The sequence below is a fragment of the Chroicocephalus ridibundus genome, chromosome Z (assembly GCF_963924245.1).
Source record: "Chroicocephalus ridibundus chromosome Z, bChrRid1.1, whole genome shotgun sequence".
In the NCBI taxonomy this organism is placed as follows: domain Eukaryota; kingdom Metazoa; phylum Chordata; class Aves; order Charadriiformes; family Laridae; genus Chroicocephalus; species Chroicocephalus ridibundus.
Window position 1 is genome coordinate 20,983,467 of NC_086316.1, and position 22,637 is coordinate 21,006,103.

Below are 22,637 nucleotides of genomic sequence, written 5' to 3' on the forward strand. Positions count from 1 at the left end.
GCTTTACCCATTTTTCTCTTTCCACCAATGAGCAAGCACTTTTTCCTCTTTCTTACATTCACCCTATCAACCAAATCTGGTGGGGTTTTGTACTCCCCCCAGATTTTCCGTCGGCCCAGAGACCTTCAACTCATTGTCCTGGCATTAAAAAAACAAGAAAAAACACAAAAAAGTTCAAATAGTATATACATTTACTTTGAGATTTTGACCCTTTTGTCTCTTCCATCCACTTTTTCCATTTCTCTTTCTTGTCTACCTCTCCACTGACAACTTCTCCTTCTCTTTTGCATTCTGATGTTTCCTGTTCTTTTTATTACATTTTGCTGGCACTGTTTTCAGTTCAGTTCTTCACGAATTCATTCTGCACCCATTTAATGCCACTAGCCCCACCAGGACAGAATACAGCTGCAAATTCCACCCAGCTTCTCTTTCCTAATTCCTTCAGAGCAGTTCTTTCCTACCTCCCTGCCTCCCTCCTTCCACATCTCATCACATGTTCCCTCCCACTACTCTACCTCCTCCCATTTCTCTTTCTTCCGACATAATGGATTCTTTAATTTTCATCTCTGTTCCCTGTTTCTTGTGACCACTCATCTTCCTGAAATACTCACTTAGGAGACGATGAAAGAATGACAAAACCTGACGGAAGCAGCACGCTTAAACATCTATATGTCAGGCAATGCATTGCAAAATGGATTTAATCTGTACATCTTCTATCCATCTTTGCAAAACAATTGCATTTTTTTGGACTACTGCTGATGTGGGACTACTGCTGATGTGGCACTTATATCACATAGGAATGCAAAAAAGAATACCATCATCAGACTTTGTTAGTGATATAGCTGCTGCAGCAGTCACTAGAATGGACTGTATGCCAGGAAATGTAACGCTGAAGAATCAAAATTCTTTGATAGTTGGCAACTTTATATTTGTTCAACATTTGCACGCTTCTGCCATACCAAGGATTTTCTTTATCTTGAGCTGTGCTGCTACCAAATTGCTTCCATTTGTAACTTACTCATATGAGGCAAAAGCTTTTAAATATGTTTGACATAACTACTTCTTTAGCAAAGTCATTAAGATAAGAGACCTCTGCAGAGGTAGAAGTTATTCAGATTATACACAAAATCTCTTGTGTATGTGTACCACGATTTTTCCTTTCTCTCCTCTCCTTTTTTTTTTCTTTTTTTTTTTTTTTGTGTGAGGAGGGGTGGAGGGAGGTGTTCCTTCAACTAAATGCAATACAGCGTAACAAACCAACACATTGCCACAAGTAATGTATGCTTCTGTCAGCGCCCTGTGCAGTTCCACTCATGGGGTTATAAAACACTGAAAATGGAAATGTAGCCCGAGGAAAAGTTTTGCATTCTAAGCTCAAAAGTAATCTCAGAGAGAGTGGATATTAAAAAGACAACATAGCACTTCTTCCTTTAGAAAAAGACAAGCAAAAGCAGAGCCATGAAGTCACTGGGCAACCTATCTAGAAGAAATAGGTAGGTTAAAAAGCTGAACATAATGCTCGAAGGCAGAAAGAGCAATGCTGCTGCCATTATCTTACCAATTTCTTTGTGTTGTGATACAGGCCAGCAGCATTTGTAATGGTTGTCTTTGGAGCTGTTAAAAAAAAAAAAAAAAAAAAAAAAGGAAAAATAATAGAGGGCTGAAAAGTCCCTTTTCCTCCCCTTTTTAGTTTGCAAAGAGGTAAAATAACCAGCCCACAGACATGGGGAAAAGTGTGCTTTTCCTCCCCTATTCTGGGCCTGAGTAATGCACATTTATGTGACCTGAATCAACAGTTCTCCAAATCTGTTCTGTGGGGAAGGGAACATAGCTCCTTGTTAAGTTTTCCAGCTTAAAAGAAATGCTAATTTCCAAGATGGGCAGAAAACTGTTGGCCAAATATTACCTTTCTAGACTTTGGCTTGCTGAGTAGAACTGTTTTTCTAGATTGTAAACTATTTGTAGGGTAAACTTTTCTTTCACTTTTCCTGGTAAAAAATTAGTATTCAAACGCTGTAAGTGTAATAGGTAACAGTTAAAACAACCTTGTATTCCACAGATATACTGGGAGGATTGTCCATATTGCCTGTCTTACGGGCAGAATAACTCCTACCAGTCAATTATTTATACTGAAGGTAATATGAAAATAGATGTGAAATATCTATCAAAGATTTAGCAAAGAAACCAGCATGCACATTTACAGCATGCAACAGTATGTGAGATACAGCTGAATCTCTCTGTACTTGGAACAGGTACTATCTCAGATGTACAATCATGTGTTGTCTTTTCCAATGTCTGCCTCTGTGAGTCTGATTTCTCTCATTTCAACACCCCGTACACATTGAACCCACTATCTATGAAATGGCAATTTGAAAGGCACTTCCTCCAGCTACACTAACAAAAGAGATGCTACCAAATTCAGTTCTGGCGTAAATCTGTTGTAGCTAGCAGGAGCACGACTGACCTGGAAGTTGAACGTTAGTACAAGCATGCAAACAGCAGGAACACGCCAATCTGACAAAATGTGGCATAGTGTAGGGGTTCAAGAGTGCTTAAGACATCAGCCCCCTTTAAATGTCTGACAAAAGTCTGGATACAGAACATAAGTTACAGCTTACAGAGTTCGTAACAGGCTGGTTCCATTTTGCCACGCGCTCCAAGAGCCAGCTCTCTGTTGCTTGAGAATGGCTCCGGCAACTTGTGGCAGTTCAGAGCTCTGACATTGAAAAAAGCTGGGTTTTTAGCCGTATTTGCTTTTAACAGACCTGAGGTGTGGACACGTGTAACATTTTCTGACAGCTCAGCAGCTCCTGGAGAGATGTATTCAGGTTCACCCATGATAGCTGTGATAACAGGTGACCACCATAACAGGTATGACGGCTTGAAGCAGCCTTAGTAATGAGGCATGAAAAAGGGTTGTGTCCATAATTTTAAACAAATGAGCACTATTGTGCATGATACGGATACACAATTATACTCAGTTTATTCAGGGATTGGTAGTATTCATCATGTTGTTAGTATTGTAAATTTGTACTGTGGTAGATAGGAGTCACACAGCTTGGGGCCTTGTACCTTCACCTATTGTTTTCTCTGTGTTATGATAAATTTTCAGCAACACTTGATTAAAACTGCCAATTTGTTGGGTATAAAGAAAATCTCTCGACACTACCAGGACTAATTACATTGTCCTTGCCAAAGGGGTAGTTGAATAATTGCATGCGATTATTGCACAGCTATGGTGCTTTTCATGTCAGTGGCAATGCAATGAAGATTGATTCCCTTTAATTAATCATTCAAAAATAACCCCTTGTATCATTCCTCAAATAGGAGCAAACACGTTCCTACATCTTTCTTCCAAAAGGCTCCTGGATGCAATGGGTTCCCTGATGAGATAGCTTTGCAGTGCATGTGTGCGTGTCCAGGATAGGAGGGCCTGCTTTGTAATTATTTGCTGATCCTACTCTCATTCTTTCCTCTTGTTCTGGAACATGCTGTATAATTTTGATAGCCACAAGAACAAGAACACAGCAGAAAAACCTAGTGTTTACTAATTGAACTCCAGACAGTTCATCTGAACTTATTCATATTTATCTCCTACTTCCCTGTCCTTTTGAATCAAACGGTCTATGCGGTCATGGAGTACTACATGATAATATTCATTATTGCAAGAGTATCTTGTCTTCATTAAATAGTTAGAAATCAGTGGGTTACATCCTGCTTTAGGTGCTGCTCTCTCTCAATATCTGTAACAGTGACAAAAGTTAACCAGCTGTATTTGTTTCTTTTCTATGCCTATATTTTCTAAAGTCTATAGCATTCATTTATGAGGAACCTTAATAAATCTTCTTATAAGGAATCTTAATAAATCTTCTAATCAAAGGTTTATGTTTATGTATAATTAAAACAGACTACAACAGCTAGGCTGCTATAGAACTACAGGACATGCATAAAAGTCTTTATGCACCTAAGATATCCAACCCAAATCATTGTTTGTATTGTTTTATTTTACTACCTACATGTATTGGATACTATTCAGTGCTTAGCCTGCAAGCATCCTCAACGGCAATGGCTCCTGCACGTCAGAGGATACCGGGATAGGAAGGAAAGTGGGTTGTGGGCTGCAAAGTTGCAACTGTTTGATTTAGTGGGAGCTGCTGGGATGAGGATGTAAGTCCTGGCCAAAAAAATAACTTTTAGATTCTAGAAGATACTGCCTATGGAGGAATACTGTGAAGTGGGATTTAAAATTGCCCCATTGCCAAATACAGTCTATATACCAATATAGTCATGAACAAGTCTCCATGGACTGCAACTGAAAGAACAAAATGAACGTTTTTTTATCTGTTCTGTAGGAAATCCCTAACAGGCCTAGTGAATTAAGCAGGCTAAGAACAAATGTCTGCACCTCTGTGCACATTAATCTTAAACCCTGTCAGGTAGGGGGCTAGTTTGGCCAAGGGAGATTCTCAGTGTAATGAAAAGTAAAAGCAGAGGAGTTTGGAAACTTGGAAACACCCATTCCTTGACTTCTGCTGAGGTTCCCACAAGTCCAGCTCATCATCTCTGTATGCCACAGCATGAAGACACCGTCCGGAAGGGATTCCTTTCTAATCCCTTCATTGTCTGTAGCAGGGGTTAAATGTGCCTACTGCTTTAAACCAAAGAAGGTAAAAGTTTATGCCTTTAGGAACAGTAAGGAGAAAAATTTAGCCATAATAGAAAGTGTTAAATTTGTAATTGGAAACAAGTGCTTGGACATTTTCCATGTCATACCAGAAAGGAAAATAATGTTTTACCACTGCACTTCCTAGTTTACCAAACCATCTCTCTAGGGAACCTATTTAGTAGAAGGAAGTACACAAAAGAGAGGTAGCAGTGAATGTAGATGTTATGAACTCCTCTGGGGTTTAAGAAGCTGAACCATCTATTTCATTCTTGCAAAAGCTGGTTTCTCTATATGCTGATTGCACATTCATTCTTTAATCTGTATATGTTTAAAGTTTTTTAAAAAAACATGACCTAAAATTTCTCCTGTAAATTGTTGAACATTTACAACAGATATAGAAAATCACAGTTGGAAATCTGCTAACACTATGAAAAAGTAAATTGGAGCCACGGCAGGAAATAAACTTTATATGTAAGGACTTGAGATCTCGACAGAATGCAAGAGTGTATTCTGTACTAAAAGAAGTTATACTGCCTGCAAATTTTTTTTTTTAGGACAGAACTTCAGGTTGAGTAACACCTCTGCAACAATTAATATTAAATTCTCTCATTTTATGAACAAGAACTTCATATTTTCAACTGGATTTCCTGGGGAATAATGCCTATGAACACCCAAAATGTTGATTAGGTTAAAATAGAAAGCTTTTTTTTTTTTTTTTCAGCTTGTTGCACAAAGGACTGTTATGGTACAATATCCCTTTTTTAGTTCCTGCCTGCCAAATGGAGACTTGAGGTAAAATGAAAGCACAAGCAGTTCCATCTAATTAGGTATACAATTTTAATGGAAAAGAATGAACCTCCCTACAGCTGCTGTGTTTCTTTCAGCAGCACATTATCAAGACTAACAACACAATAGCCTCAATATAGCGATCTCAGATCATGAGTATTTAAGAGCTGATGTACACAAATTTTTATTTGTGTATAAAGCTTCACACTGTATTTGCCTTGTTCCTGATTACTGAGATTGCTAGTGCAATTTTAATACTAAAAGTCCAGTTTTGTGACAAAATATTTGCAGACGTGTTAGCCAAAGCATTGTAGTGAAAATTGCATCCATTGTTATAAAATGAAAAACAGCAGCTGAAGCTATGCGAGAAGGGTTCTCCCTGCTTTGCATGTTGTTTACATTGTAAGGATGTATTCCCGTGATGTTATTACAATCTTTATTACCACAGAATGTGAGTGCTTCATGGTCCCTCTTATAGTTGCTCTTATCACTAGCATGAGCAAGATGGAAGTGCCATTTTCCATATCATACAGCCAGGAAACTGTTGCTCAAAAAGATGAGTAACTTGCTTCAGGTGACCTGGTAAATCTGCTGCAGTTCAGGGCTTTGTGCACAGGTATGACAAGTCCTGGACAAGTGCTGCAACAGCTTTTCATCTGAGTGGTAAACGTAGAACCCCTGTGATATGAGAGTCTGTCTTCACCAGTTGGAAAAGACCTTTTTCTTTCTCTTCCTGGTCTCACAGATTTTGGAGGTTTTGGCCTGTTAGTGGCCTGATATCCACAGCAGGGGCAGCAAGTGCCTCTATCCTTGTTATTCTGCCCTACATGGCCAGCAAAGACTCCTGGGCAGAGGAAAAGGCTGAAATGGGAATGGGATTATGCACCCACTTTACACCTTACTGATGCTTTAACAAACTGGGTACCCCTCTACCCTATGGTTGTTGTGCTGTACCAAGTACTACTGAGGCTCTGAGTACGCAGGGCTTTTCCAGCAGAGGTTAGGCGTCTCTTCATTTCATCCCCAGATCATGACACGGAATAGCAGGAGCAAAATGTTTACTTTTGCAGATTGGGATGCTTTCCTACATGGTCACTTATTTGCATTAGACATCTAAGAAACTTTCAAGGCAAATGCAAACACGCGTAGTGAATTAACATATAAAGCATGGATTTTCTTAATCACTTCTTTGGACTAAGATGCCTCTGAATTTTTGCTAGGATGTATTGTACGTGTCAAAGCAGGTGCACTAAAGAGGAAGAAAAACAGGTTTAAAAAACTGGCTATGCTTTCTCTGAACAACCTTGTATCTGCTTTTATTAAGAGTATGACAGAAAATAAAATTCTTCCACATTCTTCATTAAAAGGAACTTGGCAGCTGGTGCTGAAAGGTATTTTGAAGTCAATTAGATCAACATTTTCCTTTGGAAAGAGCAGTGTACATGTCTGATAATGACATAAAATATCTATCTTTCGACCCTGTGTTTACAACATTGTGCCAAGTTCTGAATGTGATATACCTATTAGCTTTTGGTACTAGACTTGGAATGACTCCCAAGCAAGGTCTGATTCTGACCTTGCCAAAGTGGTGTGCCTGAGCTGACTTCAGTGAAATTATTTCTGGTTCACAGTGACAAGGGAGGTCAGAATCAAGACAGCAGTTCAAGAGAAAAAATGTAAAAGATGGCTGAGATGAGACCTGTCTTTGTCTGTGGAGTGTATTGTGGGCCAACCATTTTATTGAAAAGGTAAATATATGTAGGTTCAGGGCTTGAAGATACAGCTGTGTTACACAGGTATAGCCAGCTGTCTATGTTGTAGGAACATTGCACCTGTTTCATTTGTTTGGAATTGAAGCACTGAATGCAGAACACATTCTTATTTTCCATCACCAACAGCAAAAGAAATTCTGCCTGGTGTGACGTCACTGGAAAACAGCAGACGGCATTTCTTGACTACATTGTATTCCTGTGTCAGTCAAATGACTGGCAAGATAAAACTCCTTTTAGAATTAACTTTTCAATTGGTGGGGCTTTGTTTCTAATTTCAAAGTTTTTTATTCGTACTAGTTAAAGGTAAATAAGAAGCAGTGAGAGAGAGGTTACTCAACAAATGTAACTTAGAAGGAGTAATCAAACTGGCCACTCAAATTACAGAATAATGAAGAAATGGTGTAAGATTGCAATAGTAACTTTTTTTTAGTAAAAAGCCCTGTGGCATTTTGATTACTGGATGACAAAAATCTGGTTAGTTCAATAAACCCTTTAAGTAGAACTTGGTGTTAAGCAATGCAATGTCACACGCAAAGACATGCTAAAAGGACATCCAGTCATTTCGTGATGGATATATTAGAATTGTCTTAATGAAGAGAGAACTGAGGTTGGAGAAATTGCTACAGTTCTGAGATATTTCTACCATAAATTCTTTAAAACCCAACTATCTCAGTAACAGGTTTGAAGACACTCCAAGGTTTTGCAGGCAGGGTATCTCAAGTCCGTTTCTGTGACTGGTTTATGGATCATCAAATCAAATACTCATAATTATGCGGTGCCTAAGGCAACACAGGTGTAGAACTGCAAACCTAGTTTTGCAAATATAGTTTATTGCCTCTACTATGTCACCTGTCATTAAGCTTCTGCTTAGGAGACTTGGACCAAAGGTGCAATAGATGGCATTTAGCAGAATGTCGTTCAAAAAGGCCAAAGATCACATCAGTGAGAGCAGACATACTGATAAGAGGCAAAGCAGCCTATTCAGAGATTTTACCTCAGACGTGGGTGCAATAATCCTAAATTATCTCTCCACCATGTCTGCTGCTAAATCTCGTCTCTTGGCATGGGTTGTTAGCTCAGGTGTAGCACTGTGCTGGTGGCACTCTGATACTGCCAACTCCTGAGGACCAAGAAAGCTGGAGGTGAAGCTAAAATACAGTCTTCTGAGGTAAGGATATATTCATGTTTTGAAGAAGAGCAGACTAGACCAGAAAAAAATCTAGTGATTAGCCTGAAATTTCACAGTGGCACAGATCAAAATATGATGTAGTGGCTCCCACTATTGCCACTTCATTCTTCCCATTAGGTCCTATTAAAATATTTACAATAGGAAATCATGACACAAAACTGGCATTGTCAAGAAGGACTTAGTCACAACATCACAAGTCTGCATGTGACATTGTACCTAACAAGTGATTTTCACCACATGAATTCTCACATTACTGTGCTGAGCAAAAGTGCCATTTACAGACGAGCATTATTTCCATGTTAAGAAAGAGAAGAATCAGAGACTTGCTAAAATGGAAATACTCTGAGCAGATGAAAAATTTTGTATAAAGAGATGAACAATAAAGACACTGCAGCAGCTGTAGTCCTGTTTTGTAAAATGACTACAAAAAGAAAATAAGCTGAACATGGGAAAATCTTATTTGGGAGCAATAAAGGCTTGATGTATATTCAACAGAGCATTGTTTTCCAGGGTTTAAAAGGAAAACATCTGACAGTAATTCTTCCATAGATAGTCTGTCATCTAACTATTAGAATCTTAGAATATAATTAAAGATTAAGAAATATTACTTTATGCTGCATGGTTAAAATTACCCCATTTCTGGCACAGGGTATAATCATGAAATTCCCTATTTAATTACCATCTGTATTTATCCAAAAATTTAAAATTAGAATCCAGCACTAATTATTGATCTCCTATCAATAGATAGCACCTATGCTTTAATAAAGTGACAGTCTTCCAAAAATCTACCAAAAGAGACCTTTATAATATATGACATGGTTTAAACATATTTTATTTAATGCCAGAGGGAATTTGCATTTCATCTCTCAGTCTTTTATGAAGCTGCGGCAAATGATTTATCTTGGCTTTGAGATTTCAGAGAGTAATTTCATTTCAATTTGAGCTCACTCTTGTATAATACCTGGGTTTTGTTCAACCAGATGTAGACTCCTGACACTTAGCATGTGGAATAACATGTCAAAAATGCGGGATGCTTAAATTCATGGTCTGTAGGTTTAGTAAAGATGAGAAATAAAGTACTTGATGCATGCTAAAATCACAGCAAAATGTAAGTGAAACCTCATGGTAAAATGTAAATGAAGCTTAATTGTTTACCATGCACTTGTAGGTCAAATCTTGCTGTGTAATTCATGGCAGAACCTTTTCAGGGTATGTCAGAGCTCCAAAACAAAGTCCAAGACACTTTCAAATACCTTGACTGTTCATGAGCCAAATGTGGGAGACCTTTTCAGATGAAGAAATGAGTCTTCTCTACTAGAAGTCTGAAAAGAATAGTCCTAGAAAACAAAGGAAACATTAATTATGGGAAAAAAAAAAAAACCCGAACCCCAAACACCAAGAATTAAAACACATTTTAATTTGTGACTCAGAAAATAATTAAACAGTAAACTTTTGTTGTAAACTTTAATGACTGCGAAATGATGTTTTATTTTTGTTTCAGGGCAAAACCCAGCTTCCTATCAAACTCATTACTTGGATAAGCTTTCATTTAAAATCCAGTTCACTTCAGTGGTATACCTACTTCAAATTTCTATACAAAGCCTTCTAAGCAACTATAATGCCAAAACAACAAAACAACTGAGGCACCAACAATATCTCTAACATAATGACAAGCTGGCTTCAAAATGACATCATTCCATGTTAAAAGCTGGGGGTTTAAGACTTATTTAAGCTGCATTTTGGAATATAGAGAAACCAGGGTTTTTTTGTCCCCAGTCATAAGTATTCAATATACACCAGCTCTTCTGAGCATATTACATTTTTTAAAACTGGCTCTAACATCTAGCCAAAAGTATTTAATTTTCCACCAGCTACAGGAATATTTGCGTATGCTGAACCCCTGATTTTATTCTTAAATTTGCATAACATACATCTAGATGAAACAAATGTCCTTTTAAATAAGGGGCAGCACTTCAGTGGTAAATTCCCAACTTCAGATTCTGCTCTCAGTTATGATCAGAGTTAATCTCAGTGTCTCTACATTTGACAGGGAACATGGTCCTAGTTCAGACCGATACCATTCTGACCGTTAGTGCTGTTTTCACAGTAGTGTAACTCACTTTCCAGTGCAGCTGCTTCTTGCTTTTATCACTATGAGAAAAATTCTATTTTTAATGCAGAACAGTTAGATGGAGTATTTTATTAAATGTGTAAGTGTTGCAAAAAGATTACATAAGACCTAAGACTGCAAGATTCTACATTTTTCTTTCAAAGATGAAGTGTTTCTTAGCATAATTGTTTAGCCAGCCAAAACCTGGATATTCTCTGGCTTTGTCAGTTCCAGAATAGTGAAAGAAAATTTAACAAGATGGTTGCCACTACACTGTCCTCTCTCATTGAGTGAAAAATTAACTTGGTGACTGTTAAAGCACCAAATACTTCATGTCTTCCCATCTCTGTTTTATGTAAGATTTCCCAAATACTTGAATCTTCAGGAATTGCCTGGTACAGCCCAGCACATGTAGCAGATGAGACAGGGGGACTATGTGATACGGGTTTTATGTGCCTAAGACAACCTACTTTTAACAGCCGTGAAATATTTTGAGGTTATACAGAGGTATCCAACAATGTATTCAATGGAAGTCTGACAATGAAGGAGAGTCATTATTGAATTTATACGAGTCTATGGCTTGAAAGTCTATTTTCTTCCCTATGCTTGATCACACTGTGGTTTTCTGTAACTATATAATGTTTCTCTATGTCCTAGAATTCTGATACAGGAACGAGAATGTGTTTCTCCCAGTATCTTTTCATTGGGAGGGCTGAGTTATATTTCACTTTTTAAATTCAGCCACAGACCTCACAGAAACCCCCCTTGTTGCACATCTGCCTGGCATGCAGATTGGGACTGCGTCCTCTCCATTGAATCAGGAACTGTACCTTGTTGTGAGTCATGACATAATGTGATTTCACACGCATAAGCTTGAGGGGCTCGTCATTATAGTGCGACAGAAACACCAGAGTAAACTCATATGTGTGGAAATAGTGAATGTAATATAAAAATGCAATGTTTCTCTTGCCATATTTGTTGCTATCTAGCCATGTGTACATTTAAAACCCATAAGTGGAAAGCTTGACCGGATTGTTGCTTATAGGCCCCTCCCTTTTTATTAAATAGAGAAGAGGATGTTACAACATATTTAGCTGAATCAGAGCTTCAGTCCACACAGTTGAAGATACAGCTTTTCAATATCTTGAACGGGCACTAAGCCGCCACTGTAGAGCCTGTGCTCCCACTTCCCTGCTGCCACTGAGTGCTGTGGGGTGGACAGTGAGAGGGTAGACCTCAGGATTTTGTCATTCTCCCCGCCTGTCCTGAGCAAAATATTCTCAGCATGGAGAATTTTTTTCTTAATTTAATTTAACACCCATTACAACAAATTTCTGATAACTGATTCGGGCATTGAGAAAAAGAAAATATAAACAAGTAAACCTACACTGAAGTGGACTGTAGGGAAGTGGGAGAAAAAGTGTTAAGTCAAGCACCTCCCCACATACCTTACCCCACTGACATCTCCCTGAGCTGAAGCAAGACCAAGAAAGACCACCCTTCGCAGAGCTGGGTGCAAGTTTGGTCTCCCAACACACAGCACAGGGTGGGCTGTTTTCCCCAGGAACTGGTGAGGGGCCATTGAACCCCTTCAGATGACAGTCTGCCGCAGACTTCCAGGAAAAACTTGTCCAGACCTATGTCCTCTCGCTCACAGCTCTGTCGTCTAAGGACTTTTTTTACTATGCCATTCTCTTCCACCTGAAGAATTTATTTTGCTTCCTCAGGCTCCTTCTTATCCTGTAATTATCTAAATAAAAAGCATGAAGTGCTCACAGTTCAACTGCCTTCATGCCCAGATGCCGGCTGCACTCCTGCTGCTGCACATAGCTACCCTCTTCATCTTAGGCATTATTCAAAATTTTTACTATTTGTATTTTAAGGGCGGTTAATTGTTATGATTGTTATAGGTTTATATTTTTTCCTGTGCCTTGTCACTTGGGTATGAGACAGAGGGCAGTGTATCACCTAGGATATTCTCATTACAAGTACTTTTTACTTAATGACCTACATAGTTGTAACTATAACAGTACCTTCTGGAAGTGTTCTGTGAAATCCTCTGTCAATAGCACTAACTACAGCTTAAGGACCTGTGCTTTTGCTTCTGTGCTATACCTACACCATAAAACACTCCATAACCTGTGCCACTGGAAGAATTAGAGTTTTCTCATTTCATTAGTGTGCTGCTTCTACTATTTTGCTTTCATTTGATAATGGATATACAGTACTAACTAGAGTAGGTTGAATATGGCAAAAATACTCTTTTAAGGATTTTACACAAGAAGTTTTTTAATTGCACTAATTATCAAGAGATTTTTTTCATATTAACATCTGTTTTCACATTAATACCAAATCATTCATGTGTTAACAAGTGCATTCGCTTTGACTGTATACTAATTACTGTTTCTGACTCATTCTTTTCCTTTTCTCAGAAGTTTCAAGCATCCAATCAGAATAAAGAAACAATACTTAAACACTTAGGTAATTAATCACAGATTACGAATAATGAACAAGTAAAGCAAACAGTGTCTAAATAATCCATTGATTTAAAATAGGCCATCCAGACTACTCATCTGATTCTTATAAATAAGGCAAACATAAAAATTAGGCCTGTGTCACAACAAATTTGAGTAAGATAAAGGGTTACACTTTTCAGCTCATTTATTTGTGGAGAATGACTCAGATATAATGGAAACCTTGTCATAAAGGACTAGTTTCTTCAGTTCTCTGACTTCTGAAAAATACATAAAACAGAGACTGTCTGGAGAGCAGCCCCATGGAAAAAGATCTGGTGGTCTGGGTTGATGGCAAGTTGAATATGAGTCAACATATTTTGGCCCTGGCAGCCAAAAGGACCAACCGTGTCCTGGGGTGCATCAAGCACAGCATAGCCAGCGATCTGAGTGAGGCAATTGTCCCACTCTACACTTCACTGGTATATCCCCACTTTGAATACCATGTGCAGTTTTGGGTGCCTCAATATAAGAAGGACATCAACCTATGGGAGCATGTCCAGAGGAGGCCAGCCAAAATGGTGAAAGGTCTTGAAGGCAAGACTTAAAAGGAGCATCTGGTAACTTGGCTTGTTTAGCCTGGAGAAGGAAGGCTGAGGGGGGACCTAATTTCCGTCTACAACTTCCTCAAGGGGTAGCAGAGGCGGACGTGCTGATATCCTCTCCCTGGTGACCAGTGATAGGACACAGGGCAATGGAATGAAGCTGTGTCAGGGGAAGCTCAGATTGGATATTAGGAAAAGGTTCTTCACTGAGACAAGCGAGGTAGTCCTGGGAGGATCAGAGTGGGACTGGGTGATCCTTATGGGTTTCTTCCAACTTGAGATATTCTGTGATTCTAAGGGTTGATAAGCACTATTCTTTCGTAATCTGTGTAGCTCTCAATAATTTAATAGCATATACATATATCCATACACATACATGTGTACATGCACCCAAACCAGAAAAGCACTTTTGCATGTGCTTAATTATAAACATGTGAGTCGTCCCCTGATTTGAATAGGACTACTCACATACTTAAATTCAAGCATCTGTTTAAGTGCTGTACTTAGGACTGAAGACATAGAAATGAGGATAAAACCCACAGAGTTTCATTTAGTCCCTACTGAAGCCAGGAAGACTCTTGCCACTGCCTATGGTGAGAGCTGGATCAGATCCAAACGTGGATGAAGCGCTCAGCATGAGAAAGCCCCTGAAATGTGCAAGGCGTTTGTAACTAAAAACGTATCTGAAGGAAAGCAACATTTCCTGACATATAAGCATGAGATTGTGCTGAATCTGTGACACTGAAAGGCTATTATCTATATTCATGTATTATATAAGGGGAAAAAACTAGCAAACATCATGGGAGTGAAGCCTCCAAGGTTATGTGGAAGAGAGAAAATTTTTAAAAATGATGCTATGCATTGCATTTAGGAGGCAACAGTAACAAAAGAAATCCACTTTTCCTTAAACCACACTGCATCAAATGGATGTCTGAGGTGTTTTGGTTAGCTTTCTTTTTTTTTTTTTCCAGCTGAGTGATTTTGAGCTATTCCTGAATACTTAACAATACGACATTCAAGTACTAAATGTGAAGTCATATTTTTCAAGCATAACACCCTCAGGTAGCTGTTAGCAGTCTCTGGAAGACAAAATTATTTTGCAGCCTACTCCTCGAGTACTATCTATAAGCAAATTGTTTATTTCAGTGGGTTTGTTTTCTGCCTCCTGGCTGTCAGGGATGACCGTATTCTTAGGACCTTGGCATTCTTCATACAATGAAGCAATCTAGAAAATAAAAAAAAATTAAAATGGGAAAAAAATGTTCTTTATATGAAATGCATAAACCAGGGCTCTTCTTTGTTTCCCTGTGAAAGCCATCTTCCTTCATTCTTTCATCCTTCCTTGTCTCTCTGGTCAGTTTTTTGTCAAAATTTCATCATCTGGCACTTGAAATCCTTCAGGGCAAGTGTAAACCATGAGGTGAGCTATTTTCTTTGAGCTATATTATCAACTAGAAAAAAATGGAGAATAAATCCTGATTCAGCACTAGTTCTAAACAGCATTAAAATTGCCTGAAACTGATGTACATCACTTCAGCTTTTGTAGTCCAAGCTTATGAATGTGTATCATACAGCAAATTAGCAGTAAAATATATACTGTATGATCACTAAACATAATTATTTTTCCTATGAAGTAGTTAATTTTAATTTTAGAAAATATCTTTTCCCCGTAAAAGAACGTTCAACTCATTTCAAAGCAGTTCCTCTCACCAATTTTACATATTACTTTTAAACTAGGGAGTTAACTTATAAATTACAGTCAAATACACAAAATGACCTCAGAAAGGGCCTATGTGAAAGCAAATAAACCATGACAAATCCAAGAAAATTTGTCAAAAGTTCCTATCATTCAGTGAAGACTTAGAGTTAGAGGAAGGAAAATCATCTTCATTTAGTTGTAGAAGGTAAAAATGTTACTGTTCTCATTTTACATAAAGAAGTGCACAGTACTTTATGTATAGGTCATTATTATTCCAAATTTCCAGTAAGATTTTATCTTCTCAGATTACTATGCACACATAATTATTATTTGAGTTGCAATATCAGTTGTGGATCCCAGTCAAGACCTAAAAATTCATTGCAGTAGGTGCTACCCACAGGTCTACTCATCAGGTCTGGATGGGTACCTTGATGGCATTTTTCCCTGTACTTCCATTTTTTTATTTTCAGGTATGTCTAAATTACCGGATTTTAAAAGAAACATTTTTTTTTTTAATGCTGATCTCTGCTGTGGTAGATCTTGGAACTTAGGAAGAAAAATAATTTAGAACAAGAAACTAAAAAAATGGATGAACTTCTAAATTCTTTTACTGAGGTGCATCTCTTGGGGGAATTTTTCTTCAGCTGACCCATGTAGTGGCAAATCAGTGAATTCTATGTGTTTATGTTCTATGTGTTTAAGAAACACAGTCTGCAGATGCAGGGTATATCCTACATGGTAGGGCCTAAGTAGACGCACAGGCTAATGAAAATCCTAATCCAAACAGTGGAAATGCTCAGACTCATGTGCCGTGGCTTGTAGCTGTTGTCCAGGTCTCCACTGACTTTTATAGATGAAAGAGGAACACTGCAGAAAACACCTTTTTAATATTAGGAAACAAAAGTAACTATGTTTTCCACTGACTATATAATAACAGCAGATATTCCTCAGTGGTTTTCAACTGTGTAATATAACACGTAGCTTGCCTTCTTCAATAAAGTGAATTTGCAAAGCTGGGTTTACATAAAATACTTGGATTAACAACACAACAAAGTGTACAAATTAAGTTCATTCATTCAAATATGCATGTCAATAGACAAGAAAAGGAAAAGGAAAAGAAAAAGGAAAAGAAAAAGAAGAAAAAGAAAAAGAAAAAGAAAAAGAAAAAGAAAAAGAAAAAGAAAAAAGAAAAAGAAAAAAAAGAAAAAGAAAAAGAAAAAGAAAAGAAAAAGAAAAAGAAAAAGAAAAAGAAAAAGAAAAAGAAAAAGAAAAAGAAAAAGAAAAAGAAAAAGAAAAAGAAAAAGAAAAAGAAAAAGAAAAAGAAAAAGAAAAGAAAAAGAAAAGAAAAGGGATGGGGGAAATTTTTCTGTTTCTGGTACTGCTTTCCAACTTTATTGATGAACCCTGCAAACAATATTTTACAACCCAGACTAGCACACGCTAAGGACTTACACTACTGTGTTGGTGGAGGTTTGCCTGGTTTCTGGGGGAAGCCAGGTATTATTTTCTTCCATATTCTATCCCTGCTTTCTTCATACAGAGGTCGCCAAATGGAGAGTGTGTGTCAGAGTCCAGCTGAGAGAAATTAGCAAAAGCTGGGCCAGCAGTGGTGCCCAGGTTTGTGAGATCTACACAGCTAGCCCTCCAGCTATGGAGTTGTGTCCTGAAACCTATTTTGTGAGGGAGCAAATCCTGCCTCTCACCTTGCTGCTGTCATAGGGCAAAATAGGAGAAATGACATGAAGGAAGCCTTATTGTGATATTCTCCTCCAGAACTCCCTTGAGATGAGGGGGAGCTCAGGTGCTTTGGGGCAATATGATTAAGCAGATGTAACCCATGTGAATGAAATGTAAATCTCAGAGGGAGTTTACACAGTTTATTCAGAACTGTGATGCCAGTTTTACAAAGTGATTTTGTGCCAGCTGGACTCTTTAAGTTCCTCTAAAAATACACAAGTCCTAATGTAAAATCCACACAACAAAATTTAGTGGCTCACAAAGATTTTGGGACATTTGCCAAGCCACCTCTATGGGGTTATTCCTAAACTTGTACAGCTCCAAGTCTTACAAAAAAGGAGACATTTAATTCAAAATGCATTCTCCTGATATTAATGGATTTCAATAATGCTGCAACCCAGGATCTGTTTAATGATGCTAACCTACTTTCCGATGCAAATATTTTACAACCGTTCAGATGTTTACTCAAGAGCAAAAAAGCATTGCAATTCATACAGGTTGAGAGAGCAGAAATCAAAAGTGAGACACACCATGTGTTCAAAGAACATAATTCAGTCCACTTGATTTGCAGTCAGGGCTAGTTTTAACCCCTGCAGCATTCAAATTCAAAACATATAGGCAATTTCGTCCTACAAGGTCTTGCTGTTCTCAAAAGAGGCTAATTCAGCATTTTAATTTCAGACCGTTATCTGAAGTCTGCACCTTTTAGTCACTTACAGAGTTTTGCACATCTAGTAAAATTGTATCTGACGAATAAAACTGTTGTTATGTTTTCCTTCTAAAAGATCATAATCACTGCTTCCACCATGGCCACCCTTTTCCCTCATGTGCTGCCTGTGCCTTAGGAAACAGGCTTGTTTATAATTAACAAAAGAAATGGGTTACTTATTTTTAAAGATGTCTTCCCCTTCCTAATAATCTGGTTTTCATGAACTGCAGCTGCTCCAGCTTTAGAGTCATGTGCATAGAGACATAGTTCTTTCCACAAAAAGTGAATAAAAAGGTAAAGCAATCAGATAATTTCCTTTTGGAAACATGATCTATGCTCTTGGAATTGCTCATGAATATCTCAGGTGGTACTGTACAAGCAAACTCCCAAATAAATTGGCTTTTACTCTGTTTAGCACAGGCAATAATTCCTTTTTAGGGTAGTTCATTTAGTCTCTGGTTCAATTCTATGCTGACACTTTGCATTAATGCAGCCATGTGTTAATTGAACATAAACCACAATATAAATGCAACATTTCTGTCCTGAAATTAATAACCATCATTTGTAAACCACATCATGTATTTTATTGTAGGAATAATTTACTGATAGGGTATTTTATGCTTAGCAGTGATTAAGAAACTGTGCAATTTACAACAGAAACAAACAGAGTCATATAAAATGGGTAATAAAATGTGTGTAGGTGTATATAAATTTGTTTATATGAAACACAAATTAAAAATTTAAATGCTTCTGTAATATAAGGCAAAGTAGAAAGGGCTTTTCATATTATTATCCTTCAAATTGATATGCAACCAAATAAAAGATCCAGATTTACAGGAGGATTTGCTTTATATAAAAACAAACCCTTTCACTAGATGGAAGCATCTGTTTCAGCCATTAATAACATGTGTAATGCATACGCTGCTTTGAACTAAACATTTCCATTATAACTGAAAGCCCATTTACAGCGACAGAAGCAGTGCCTGAGTGTGATCAGTCATAGTGTCACCCTGGCATACGATAACTGCTGCAGAGCTAGGAACTTGGGCATATGCTTCACCGAAAGCCTCTAATGTCACTCTCGAGCAGCAGGGGAGAAACATTCAGTGCACCTTGACACCATTAGTGTGGAAAGTAGCATAAATCCCTATGATTTGCTTGGCAAGTTGCATTTAGTGCTGGTACATGTTTATAAAAGTTAAGTTTCTGCACTGAAACTAATGAAAAGCTATATTCTTGGTTTATGGCTTATTGGTACGTCTCTCCTATTCTCTCCTGGTAACAGCAAAATGCCATCCTTTCCCCATTCTGCCCCCATTGTTTCTTCTTTTTATAGGTTTGAGCAAAAGCCACTCTTGAACAGAGTTTTAGGAAGAAGTCTGCAAGGTTTTTTTAAGTTTTTAAAACACAACTTGAATGGGAGAAAGCCCCCACCTGCATTATTGACCTTAAATACTGTTAGCTAATGTAGCGCAAAGGCATTCAGCAGATTTTTCACACCAAAGTTTTCTGGGCAGCCTTCCAAAACATAGCAGCAGTTTAAAATGACCCCAACTTTGTGAATGTGAATGGAGCCATTATAGGGTAATCGTCTTTCCTGAGCTTTAAGTTACATTTAGCGGCTTAGACTGAACTAAGGATTTTTTTTCTAAATGACAAGCTTTAACTCCTTATAAAGTTAATTCTTCTGCAGATTTTTTTTTTTTTTCAGTGATGCACAATGAAACGTTCCTAGTTTGCCTACATAAGAAAAGTCTGCAGCGGCTTCACAAATGCAAATTATTGTAGTGCTCTCTTTGATGAAAAGTAGGAGAACATTTTAGTACTCAGGCTTTTGATATCACATTTACACCCCTTAAATATAAATTCTGTGCTTAGCTTCGTGAGCGTCCTACAGTACATGATCAAGAGATGTGTGGAGCATGGGAAACTAAAGCATGTAGAGCTGGGGGGATGGGTGCAATTTAATTCCAGGGTTCTCTACATAAAATCCTTTGAACTATTTCCTGGAACCTGTATAGCGTAAAAAACACCTGGGCTGATGCTGGGTATTCTGTAACCCTCCCAGCTGCATGATAGGGACCCTTTAAATGCAGGGGTTCCCCCCTCAACATGATTCAAGTGGCAGAGCTGCCTTCATAATTTTGTATTTTGGAGCACTGCTGAATTCAAGCTCTGCAGCTGGTAAACTCCCAGGGCTCGACAGAGTCACACTGAAAGCCTGTCAGCAGAAGTTCACAGAAATCGTTATTTTTCTCTGAAATGTATTAGTATGATCAGTTCAGTAACTCCTGTGAGAATGCAGTTGCTCAGAATAGCTGCACCACAGCCGTGTAACACATACTATGTTGTTTAAGCAAAGACAAAGAAAACAATCTATTTTCTTAGAATAAATACATTTTTTTTAGAATATTAGAATTTTTGCTTGTGGGGAAAAAGGGTGAACCATTGAGGGGGAGGTAAAAGGCCATTTTTATATGCCCACATGAAAAAGTCATAACAAACTTCTGAAAATTGGAAATGCACAAGCATCTGTGGGCAGATGGACAAGAGGAAATTCTAGTCTTTAATCTAAATCATGTCTCAGCGTGATTAATGTTATACTGAGTATACTGTGGTAATAGTATTCAGTTTTACTTTTACTTTTGTAGTTCAGGCAATTAATATTTTATGGAAGAAAATACAATGCCTATAGGAATAAAACAGTAATTTATTGCTTGATAAGATTGGTTACATTTCCTCCTTGTAGCTGAAAATCAGAAATTAATATTAGTTGAATTACTGAAACAACTACATTTGTCCTGAAGCCATGACAGAGTTTGGTAACCCAGTAAGAGAAGGGTGTTTCTGTCACAAATACGTGTGAGGCTCTCAGACTGTCAAGCAATTAAGTGGACCTGAATAATCCTATGTAATTAAGCTTCTTACTGCATAATTATCTTTATTTTAAATGTGTCTTTTGATGAAACATCTGTTCCCTGCTCTAGATTTGAAAAGATATACCCATGCACATGATGAAAATGGTGCTTGTGAGGCCATCACACATGGTAGTGCTGCTCAGTTCCTTGGCGACAAATGTTGTAATTTGCTCCGTCTTTGCGTGCAAAAGGCAGGTGCTGTTGCATCCGTGGCCTGCTTTGCCTGACCTCCACGCTCACTGCAGCTGCCTTTCACATTGTTACCCAGAGAAATAATTGTGTTTGACAACCCGGCTGAGGATCATCACACAGCGAAGTGGGGAAGGGGCGCTCACAGTCTAAGTATTGTCAGAGCTCTTGGAGTGGTTACGCCAACCCACTGGGCAGTAAGAAGGGAGAAAAAAAAAGAAAATTGGACCCTAATAATAGGATTCTAGGGCTTTTTGTCCTCTGATATCAAATACTGTTTGACTGCTGCTACAAAGAAAGCTGTTGAATTTCTGTTAAATATATTTTATTTTCCCAGATATTTTCAATTTGTAGACTGCTGTATACCCTCATTTTCAAGCTACAACCTCTATTAAATAGAATTGCCTTCTCTTACTGATTTTTAAGGCAGGGGGAACTTCTACTAAAAGTAGGAACTATTTTCCCCTTGGGCTTATATAGTACATGTGCTGCTAACTGTGGATTTCTACTGAGAAATAATTTCTTCTCAACAAAACCACATGAAATAGTGGTAATGCTTTTTTCCTAGGATCTGAATCATGCTTGAGAACTCTAAAGCCCATGGTGGCAGCTTCCATTGACTCTTTCTGACTCTGGGATGCTCAGGAATGCATCCATAGGCTTCTCAGAACTATGCATGGCCCCAGATTAGTTTTCTGTAGACCACCAGACAGAGAGACATCTGTGTCACACTCGTTATCCTCTCTTCTTTGTGTGATATTTATGTCTGTATCTACAGGAAGAGATAATGTACAAACACTATAGCAGCCTATTTTGCAGTCCCACGGCCGGGGGGGGGAAATTACCCACTTTCTGTATAGACACTGTAGCTACATTGCCACAGCACGGTTCACAGTCTCGTTCAAGGTCTTTAAATTTGGATCAATCTAGTAAAAATTAACAAAAGCACAACTGTTAACTTCACCAGGAGCTGGACCAGGCTCTTATTTTTCCATACTACTCTAGTACATGCTGTTATACCCTTTTTTGTGTGTGGAAACTGACAGAGAGTAGCTGAACACTGTGCTTGTAGTTGTAGAGAGAGGTTCTGGCAGAATCAGAAATACGTATGATTGCTCCTAGGCTCTCACTTACCTGCTCCACTACCACACAAAGCTTCTTTTCTTTAATGATCCAATTCATTGCCAAATAAACCACACTGGCTAGATACTAAAAGCTCGGCTTGATGGTTCTTTTTGATAAAACATGCCAAATAGCTGAGACATCTTAAAACCGTGCATCGCTTTTGTTGGTCAGCACAGCTGAATGAGCTGTTGAAAATAGCCTCGGGAGGTTTATAAACAGGCTGACATGCTGCAGTGTTTAGGGTTCCCAGGCACAGCCTTGACTAAATTTTGAAATGTTTTGGAAGGAAAGGGTTCTAAGCAGCATCCTGTCAGCAGCCCTAGTTACTGTCATGTATCTGATTTTCAAAACAAACTCTCATCCAGTCTGCTGCAGGATTCCTGAGGCAAACCATTTGGTCTGGGCCCTTGTCAGAATTCCTGGGCCTTCATTATTCATGACAGTGCCTACTAACACCACTGTGAGCAACTTTATGCCTAGCATTTAAGGTAGGGTGAGGGACAGGATAGTGGTGTTATCCAAATGTACTGAAGTCTGGAGGCACTGCCGCAGGAGGACAGACTGGGATGATTAGCCACTTGTGAAAGGAAAGCAGGTCTCCTCTCCCTGCAGCAATGAGAAGCTGTCTAGCCCACGCAACATCTAATTAGTACTGGTCATCACACCTGGGCCCTTTCAC